Source organism: Opisthocomus hoazin, chromosome 6 (assembly GCF_030867145.1).
Source record: "Opisthocomus hoazin isolate bOpiHoa1 chromosome 6, bOpiHoa1.hap1, whole genome shotgun sequence".
NCBI classification, from domain to species: Eukaryota; Metazoa; Chordata; class Aves; order Opisthocomiformes; family Opisthocomidae; genus Opisthocomus; species Opisthocomus hoazin.
The window spans coordinates 21,605,697-21,615,828 of NC_134419.1; positions in this window are offsets into that span (position 1 = coordinate 21,605,697).

A 10,132-nucleotide genomic window follows, 5' to 3' on the forward strand; every position below is an offset into this window, starting at 1 on the left:
TAACCTCTTATGGGCCTACCTCTGTCTGTCTAGTGGTATAAAGTATTGTGAAACTATGAGAGCCATTTCAGCTCCATGGAGGTGTACAGCAGAAGTCGGAGGCAAGGTGGCCTCCCCAGGTGGTTCGCCAGCCCTCATAGGGTGACTGCTGCCTGCAGTGTCTTGGCCGAGTTAATTTTCTGTCTCTCAGGCAAGGGCTCTCCTGCCTGCAGACTGCTCCGTTACTTTCTATCATTCCTGCTGGCTAGAGAGGTATTGGGTTCACTGAAAGGAAACGTTTCTTGACAGCCATGCTGCATTTTCTCCCTATATAGCTCCTAGGTCTATTTGCACACACCAGGCTACATCGCTTTCCTGCAGACAGGAGAAATTCTGGCCTCACGGAAATCAATGGAAAATTCCTGCTGTTTTTTGTAGGGGAATGATTTCAAAAGCAGGATACTCATTTCATTTATCTATATGGGCATTATGTAATTTTGGCTAGGTATGTATATTCGTGTATATATATACATCTATATATAAACCTCCTTTCAGCTATATATTCAGGGTTCTCATTTTTCCCATCAATCAAACCCTCTAGTTTCTGGAGCATTTCACCTAATTTTCTGTTGGCTGCTTTTAACTAGATACTGTTTTTCCAGAAAGCAAACTACCAAATACGTGTGATGGTCCAGCCCTGGTTTCCACCATTCTGGTGCATTCTCCCAGCACCACGCTGCGATACCTCCTCACCTACTGTCCCTGGTGCCTCTCCTCTTGTCTGCCCTCCAGCTCTGCTAAGCTGTGGCACATCTACCCTCTACCATCACCTCCGGGCCTCTTTTCTTTATATTCCTTAGGATCCTCTCTGTCCTTCGATGTGAGACTCTTTCCATCACCTCTATGAATTCTGGCTTGGGTTTTCACTCTTAGACTTCTTGTTTTTGGCCTGTCATTTACATTTCTTTTGAGTCATTGTTATTATCAAGCCAACATTTATAAATAGCTGTATGCATTGCAGGTATGTGATAATCAAGTCCTTTGATTTTTGAGCAATTTGGTCTACTAAATGATAGCAATGAAAAGCATGCAAGCATCATGGGCATTAGCCCAGGAAGTGCTTCCACCATTAAAGATTTCAGGAGGCAGATGCTGAATCTAGTAAAAAGATATGAATATTAAAAATGAGTGTTATGATTTATCTTTAAAACACTAAACAGTGAGGTGTCATAACATCTAAGTTAATACCTGACGGGATGCTTCTCAGAAAAAGAGTACTGTTTGAGAAGGAAGAGAAGAAAAGGCTTTCTGTGTATGTAAAGACACTATTTACTAAAAAAAAAAAAAAATTTAAAATCCATTTGTATACATTACTTCTAGTGTGATGTAAAAACCCAGAGAAAAGGGCTAGTTAGCTAATTTTTACAGCTGCAAAGTATGCATATAGCTGCTTGGATCTATAGCTATTATTGTTTTCATCTTCTTTAAGAAAACCCTATGAACACTAGAAGCCACGTAAACCAACATGGAAGTGTTATTTCCTGTAACGGGAAGAAATCTTATGCTCCCCTCAAAATCAGGCGTAGTCTTAAAAGTGGAAAGCCAGCAGAACTGATCCCAAGGAAAAGCATCTGCACAACTGCACATAACTACGTGCAACAGTGTGTGCATTTATTATAGGCAAATTTGCAGGTGGCAAGAGGAATCACAACACCGGTCATAAATAGACACTGCAATGGCACGGCCCCTGCTGAGGTGCCTTTGTCAGGCCTGGGAGAGAGGGGCTTTTCGTATTAGGCTGTAGCCTGCCTTCACAGATATGTGTGTACATATATGTCTGTGTGTGTAGGTATAATCATTCAATTCAGAGATATGGGGCTGTAGACTTAAATATTTGTGGAAAGAGCACCTAAAATCAAATGGCAGTCCTCATCACTTCGTTTAGGGCATCGCTAAGTGGAGGGATGCTTCCTGTTACAGGCAGACCCAGGCAGGGCTGTTCCCCTGCCTGCACAGGGCAATAGACACCAAAGCTACTCTTCCTTCTCCCACTCCCGCCGTGGGGCACGACGTGACCGTGGTGCTCAGGGGTACATCCCTTTCAGCAGTCCTCCACCCTGGGGAGGCCCAAGCAGCTGCTGTCTCCCCGGTGCAGGGCAGGGTGGGAGCAGCCAGCATCACCGGTGGCTGCGGGGGTCCCTGCAGCACCCAGCTCTGTGCCGGGGCGGCTGCCACCCCCATGTCCGCTCCTCCACCAACTGGCTACGCTGCTACTGGAGCCCTGGCGCGACAAAGACTTACCTATGAGAGCAGCCTTTGAGGCTACTCCAGCGGATAAAATTACCCAGAAACACAAATCTTCACAGGATTACAGCCTCTGAAAAAAGGCTAAGTTCAAGTAATTATTTTTGGGCTAATTCTTTATTTAATTTTCTACCAGGATGCAGATTATAAAAACAATTTTAGAACAGAAATTTAGTATTCTAAATTAATTAAATATGCACTCACTAAAATAGCTGTTAACACACAGTTGGTGCTGCCACAAACCTCATTCTAAAATGTTGTCTTAGAAAATACTCGCACTGGTACAATTAAAACCCCTTATTTATAAAATAATTTCTTATTATGTTGCACTATAGCCTTTTAGTATAATTTTTGCTGTTAATAAAATATCATTAGACTATTAGAGTCAGGGGGTTTTTAGACTCATTTTTTACCACACAGGATTTGCAATTTCTAAAGCAAAAAAATAGGAGGTGCAGCGTTGTAAAAATCCCTTTCGCTAGGGGTCTAATCTTTCCCGCAGTGAAATCAACTGGGGCTTTGCTATTGCATTGAATGGTAGGATTTGGCCCAAAATATTTTGGATTTAACATGAGAAACCTTGCTCCTCCGAGCAGTCCCGTGGAAGCTATGTGCATTCCCAGGATAAGGCCCTCAGTATGAATAGTCTCTTCTCAGAGATCTGTTGTTCGGAAATGACTGCTTCTGTCCTGCAATACACATACGTGGCAGACCCCAGGAACTGCTAATGAACGGGAGAGTCACTCTGAGATCATGCTATTGGGAAACATTGTTCTAAGAGCCCTTATGCTGTCGAGCCTTTGCACAATATTTTATAATTATTTTGGTGATCATATCCAGTATTTCTCTGATCAGACCTTACAGTTTCACTCTTCTAACCCACGTATCATAGCAATTCTCAAAAGATTTTAGAGAGAAGAAATCTACAATCATCAAAATGTTAATTTTGACAATGACAAAGAGTACATGCATTAAAAATGCATCAGCCCTGTCATTAAGGCATTATTCAGCAAAACCGGCTCATCATGCGAAACAGAAAGCAACTAGAAGAAACCAGGTGTAAAGAAACGTTTTGCTAAGCTTATATTTATGGGTATCGGTCCAATCCACACTGCACAAGATACTCAACCAAGCAACGAGCAAACAAAACCACATCCTTTATGTGATGAAAAGGGAATTCCTGATAATACTCATGACTCAAGGGAAAACATCAACTAAAAAGCTCGGCTCAGGGGAAGGTTTGTAATACAAACCTGGATGTCTAAAATAGTGTTTCCATTGCTGTTCCTGAAGCACTTGTGAATGTGGCTGTGTTACAGTGCTGAACTGACTACGATTTAGCAGCTGATCGTGTCTTTTTAAAGCATGATTTAACATTATTTCTGAGGCTGTTGAACATACTAAACCACAAGAAAAAAAAATCTGCTTTCAAGTGGTATTAGAGAAACATGAGCATCAGAGTGCTAGCATCAAAGATGTGTCTAAAGAATAACAGATCCACACATCTGTGTAACAACGAGTGCTCCACTCACTACTGAAGGCAACAGAGTAGGAGTCCTTTGGCTGTTGTTGGAAATAATGAAGCAGAACATAGATGGCCTTTCAGGTGCTAAGCAAGAGACCGGGAGAAAGACGTTCTCCATCATCCCGCTTCGCACTCACAACTTAACGGTGACCCCACGTCTGGCTTGCCCATGTTAAAAATTGCCCTTAGCCTCATCATATCTGAGCGCAGGGAAGGAGCCATTCAAAAAGGCTATCTCATCACGGTACTCTTGGTCTGGCTTTAAAATGGCTTCTGATCTAATTCACTTCAGGCTGAAATCTGGTCTCACAATTGCGACTGCATGGCAAAAAGACCTGGGATCCTCTGGACGTGAGGAGAGGTCTCGAGTGGGGGAACAGGGATGTTCACACCCTGCTCCCTGTCTCTGCCAGTCTTGGGGGCAGAGGAGCAGGGGAAAAGAGACTGGAAGTACGAATGCCATACCTGGATTTTCCTAAGCACAGCATCTGAAAGGCTGATCGGGCTTTTCACCTGCTGCTGAGACTGGAGAGAGGGACGGACGCACTTGTTCTTCTGTGTTAAAGAGCTGGGGCATGGCTTGGCCAGCAATGGGAATCAACACTCCCTTGGCTGTGTCTCGCACCTGCCCAGCTGCAAGTAGCATTTCGGGAGTCCTGAGCTCATTGTGGGGGGCAAAGAAGCCACTGCCTGAGCTCCAGGAGGGGAAACAACCCCTTGGCCCCGGCCCTAAACGCTCATCTCGGCCTGGGGCCTCGGCGGCTGACGAGCCCTGCAGCCGGCTGGGCGCCGCCCGGCCTGCTGAGCCGGGGCCGGTGTGAAGGCGGTTCCCAGGCTGGCACTGCGGCGTGCGGGCCGCGGGGCGAGGCGGCCGGCACCCCCCGAAGCAGCGGGCCGCGACCGGCTCCCGGCAGCGGCCCCGCCGGACGCCCGGGCCCCTCGGCAGCCGGGGAACGGCGGTTCCCCGGGGGGCAGCGCGCAGCCGCGGCCGTGCGGGCCGCCCCTCGCCCCGCTGGCAGGGGGGCTCGGCCCCCCCACCGGCCCCGCACGCCCCGGCTGCTGCGGGCGCCGCGGCGGCATCCTGGGCTGCGCCGGCGAATGCGGGAGGAGCCGAGGCCGCCCCGGCCCCGCGGGTAACCCGTGCCCCGGGCGTGGGACGCCCCCCGCAGGCGGGGTGGGCCGCCCCGCCCCGGGAGGGGCGAGGGGCCGGGGGCCGCCGGGGCACGGCGGCTCCCCGGGCGGGGCGAGCCCCTTCCCCCCCGGACCCGGCGCAGCCCGCAGCGGCCTCGGCTCCCCCCGCCGCCCACCGCCCGCAGCCCTCGGCTTGCTCCTGCGGGGCTGGGCGAGCCTTTCCCCGGTCCCCTCCGGCCCTGCGCTTGCTCCCACGCACACGCACACACAGACACATGCGGGCACCCCCTCCGCAGGGGACGGGGCGTCCGAGCTCCCCCCGCCCGGGCAGAGACACAGACAGAGTGAAACATTGCAAAGCGTAGGAAAAGATTGAAAAGGTGCTACCTTGGCAACTAGAGGAGGTTGGGAGCCAGCTGGTGGGCTGGGGGCGGTCGCGCTGCCTGCCTGCCTGCCCGCCGCCGGTACTCTCCTCGACTACGCGTATTCTTAAGCAATAACAACGTAATCCGTATTATCCACCCAAGAATACCCGTCACCGAAGAGAGTCAGAAAGCTGCTGCTGCTGTCGCTGCTGCTGCTGGTGGAAGTGCTGCACCGGGACAATAAATCCATAACCATAATTCCCTTCTGGAAGAAGGAGAATCCACAAGGGTTGCCGAGTGATCTTGCCCCATATCCAACGGACGCTGAACCTTCCCATCCTGCGGAGGCAAACGAGAAGAGTGGGCGTTTAATACACACGCGTACAGTCCCTCTGCTCTCCTGCTGCCCTACTGGAGCGGGCAAGGTCTCGCAGGCGAGGTGAAAGGAAATAAATCAAAGTAAGGTTCAGTTTACCTGGTGACCGCCTTGTTTCTTCCTCTGTGCTTCTCTGGCATCCTGTTCCCTAGCTGTATGTTCCATCAGTTCTCTCTGGGAGCTTGCGAGAAATGTCACAGGCAGCAACAGATTCCTGTAAGAGAGATGCACGGTTAAGCACACAAATATTACAAATCTGTTTGCATAGGTGGGCTTGGGAGAGCTCCGATAAAGCAGCAGCCACGCCTGAGAGACTTTTCATCTGGGCTTCGGAAGCGCGTTTTACAAGTCCTGACTCACACCGACTCGGCGTGCTACCGAGGGGAGGGCGGGCGGAAGGGAAAGCGGCGAAGGGAGAGAGAATCAAAGCGAGCAGCAGCAAAGGCTCCGCGCTCAGCAGAGGCACAGATCTGCGGGCCCCCCCGGCGCCTTCAGCATCTAGGGCGAAAAAAGGCTGCAAAGTACAAATCCAGCGCGCCTCGCGCCCCGCGCGTGCCCGAGCGGCAGAGCCCCGCGGCGGCACCGAGCCGGGCGGGGGCACCTCCGCACCGGCACCCGCCGCCTCCCTGCGAGCGACTGCAAAAGGCGAACCGGGGGGGGGGGGGGAATAAAAGAAGTTATTTCCAAATGGCGCCGGCGGCTCTGCCTGTCACCCGGAGCAGTTCCCTTATCAGCAGCGCTCGTACTTGGGGGAGGCGGGAGGAGGAAGCTTTGTCTGATGATCTGCTGCGGTGATAATAAACGTTTATTGTTCGCCAACTAAACAGAAAGGATCTCTGCAACGTCACGGCACGGCACACTTCGCCTGGCGACGAGGAACTTCTCCGGGTTATTCCAGCCCGGCTCTCGACGCTGAGGACAGCTTCTGCGTGAGCTGCGGGGAGGGGGGAATGAGGACAGCGACGCGCGGCCGAAACCCGCACATAGCAGGGGCACCCCGTGTTTCTTCAGCCACCAGCAATTACGCAGCACGCAGAGCTCTCATTATCCACTGCGCCCGGTCACTGACCAGCTTGTTGATTAGATTCCAGCCGAAATTCCTACAAGACGCTTCCTTTCTTAACGTGAGCCCTCGCCTTCCTTGACACATTACCACTATGCTTCCTACCAAAACATACGAGAAGACGGCATTTGTTTTGTAACTCAGACCCTTGTCTGAATTTGAAAGAAAAGAGAAAAACAGAGAGAGGAAGAAAAAAAAATACTTTCATAGCCACATTACCTTAAATTAAAAAAAAAAAATCCCGACTCACTCTCCTCTATTTTAATCTCATTTCATGTGTTATTTCCTATATTCCTCTAACACAGCAAGCTTTCAAGTTGCATTTTAAATGGCAGATGGAAAGTAAATAACAAACACTGTAATTTTTCCCCGCTGTGAAACTGAAGGCTGTAACCCCGTTAGCTGGCGTTGGAACTCGGATAACTGACGCACTGGGTTTCCTTCAACTTGAACAAAAGCCGTTTGAAAAGTAAAATGCACCGAGTCGTGGCGAAAACACTCTACAGTGACACACCTAGACAGAGATTCTCCGAAATTTGGAGGCGCTCCACAAACGCATTGAGAATTAGGCAGAAATCCAAACTTTGGGTGCTCTTTTTTAAAAAACAAGAAATAATAAAGACTGCGGTTCTAGGGGAGAAGGTGACCCGCGCGCGGCGCCAGCCTTGTCCTCGCCGCGTCCGCCCGCCGCTGCCCGTCCCCTCCCGAGCAGCGTCGCTCCCCCGCCGGTACCGCGCCGTCCCAGACCCCTCCGCCCGGCTCGGCCCCGCCCGCCCCGCATCCCGCGCCCGCCGGGCCCTGCAGCAGCCGCGGCCCCGGACAGCGCCGAGCACCGGGAGCCGCCGCCCGCTTCCCCGCACCCCCTCCGCCGGCGGCTCCCCGCCCTGTCCTGCCCAGCCCAACCCGGCACTGGCGCACCCCCCCCCCCCCCCCCGGCACCATGGGCACCGGGGGAGCGCAGCCCCCGGCGCGCTGCCCGCCCCGCACCTTCCCCGCCGCATGCGGGAGGTGCCCGGTGGCGGCGCGCCGCGTCGTTAAATACCTTTGTTCACCGGCTCCCGAAAGCCGTGTTCATCGGCACTGCCGCCCCGCTCCCTGCCGAAACAGCCCGGGAGCCCGAGCCCCAGCCCGGCGGGGCCGGGGAAGGGCCCGGGGGGCACCTCCACCGCCTCCGCGGTGCCCGGCGAAGGGGGGGGGGGGGGGGGAACCGGCACAGAGGGGAGGGGAACGAGTGGAGGGAATTAAACAATTAAGCTTTCAGGAGCGGAGCTCTGAGCAGAGCTCAGGTTTGCCACGAAAAGCGAATTTCAGAGGGGGGAATATCGATCCCATCCGTCAATAGAAAGGCGCGATGTCTTTCCGTTCGAGAAATTGTTCTGAATTAGGGGGCTCGCTGGCGAAAGTGGGAGGGGGCGTGGGGGGGGGGGAAGCAGAAGAAAGAAAGGAGGAAGGAAGAAAATACTCATTCCCACTCAAAGGCAGCCTCCTTTCAAAATCTCTGGGAGCTCGCTCCTTTCACCACCTACCCAACTAACCACCAGAAATCCACCTCTATTGAAGTGCTTACCCTTTAAATCCAGGTTTCAAGCAGAACTCCAAATGTGTGTAAAACCAGGGAGTCGTCTGATATGTGATGGGGAGCGGGCTCTGGGCAGCAGCAAGCGGCTTTCTCTCCTGGTGCCGGATTACCATGTTAACAAACCCCGGGAAGGGACCTCGGCGCCTCTGGCTGGCCATGTCTCGTTGCTTTCACACATCGGCGGCTGCTCTTGCTTCCCACGTCCCCGGTGATCGCCTCTCAGATGAATGTGGGCTTCCAGAAAAGGAGTCGGGGGGGAGAGGAGGAAAAAAAATCGCCTAATGCAATCAAATCGATCTGATCTACACCATCTGTCGCCTGCCACTACACACAAGCGTTAAAATAGGAAAACGGGAGACACTGACAGCTCAGGAAGGTTGTTCTGTAGAGTTCATTTTTAGCGGAGCATAATTGGGTATGGACAGCATACAGTTACCAAAGCTGCTGTTAACCATCCAGTAGAGGATCCCAAACATGCTAATGGTGGATTAATTGAGGAAGATCTGACGTGAAAGCTTCATAGTCTCTTATTCATGACTTCCCAATGGGAAAGGACCAATGCCGTGTGGGACTATGGTAACACAGAGTCAAAGAGCTGCTAAGAAAATGGCTCTGTGTTCATAGCACCTCTCTCTGATAACAAACATATGTCGACCAGAACCGTTTAGCAGGATGGGGAAAATGAATTTTTCTTAGCCGAGGTTAGTAATTCCCATCGCTTGCACTTAAAGACGAGTAAAAAAATGGACTGCGGGTCTAAGGCGCTTTCAAGTGCCGGTCTCGGGATCCGCAGCTAGTGAAAGCAGATGGCTCCTGCTCAGATGGGGGTTAGACCCCAAATCTCTTACTTCTTATTGTGACCAAAGCGCATCCACAGCAAAGCCCTAAACATACTAATTTCATCAGGAATGACGCAAGGTCGTTTTAATGCCAGGAACCCTTTTGACTTCTTCCAGAGGGAATGGCTTTTGGGCAAGACATTTCCGATCAGTGAAATTTGACATAATCTCAGATAAATATGATTGGGGGGGGGGGGGGGGGGGGGGAGGAGGCAACGAGTTGGGAAGACATGGAGTGTGTATCCAGACCTGCAATCACGCCTGCTGCCAACACTCCAATTTACTCGCGTTTTCTAGTCTTTCCTGAATAATGAGGTTATAGAGACGTATATGTAATTATTAAAGCGGTATATGTACACAAGCTGCAGACGTCTAAGGCAGCGGCGCATGCACACGCGGGAGGGGAAACAAGGCGCGCCCGTCGGGGGTCTGTTTTCCGCCCCCTAATAAACCCCTCACCGGCGGGGGAGAGGACTGCTCGAAGAAACGGGAGGCGAACCTCCCCCTCCCCCCCCCGGCCCCTGGCGAAGGCGCCGGGCCGCGCTGCGCGGCCGCGGGGCAGCGGCGCCGGGCGCTGTCCGCCCGCCTGGTGCTGAACGCGGCCGCCCTGGCTCTGTCCGCCCGCCCGGTGCTGAACGCGGCCGCCCGGGCGCGCAGACAATGGCCAGGCGCGACGCGGCCGTCACCGCCGCGCAGGGCGCCGGGCGGCCACCTCCTCCTCCCACGAAGTCCGCGCGGTCGCCCTGTCCGTCGCCACAACAATCAGGAAAGCTCCCGTTCGTTTCCGCCTCGCCTAGCTGATTAGCAGGGAATAATCACGCTAATAATACGAATCCAAGCAGCTGAATGTAAATGTTCCGGTAAACAATTAGCGTTTAGAGTAATTCTGGACTTAACCGCATGCCTCTCCTGGAAGTTTGCGCCAATCTCTTTGGAATAAATCTAACAGTTATGAATTAGATTAGCCTTGA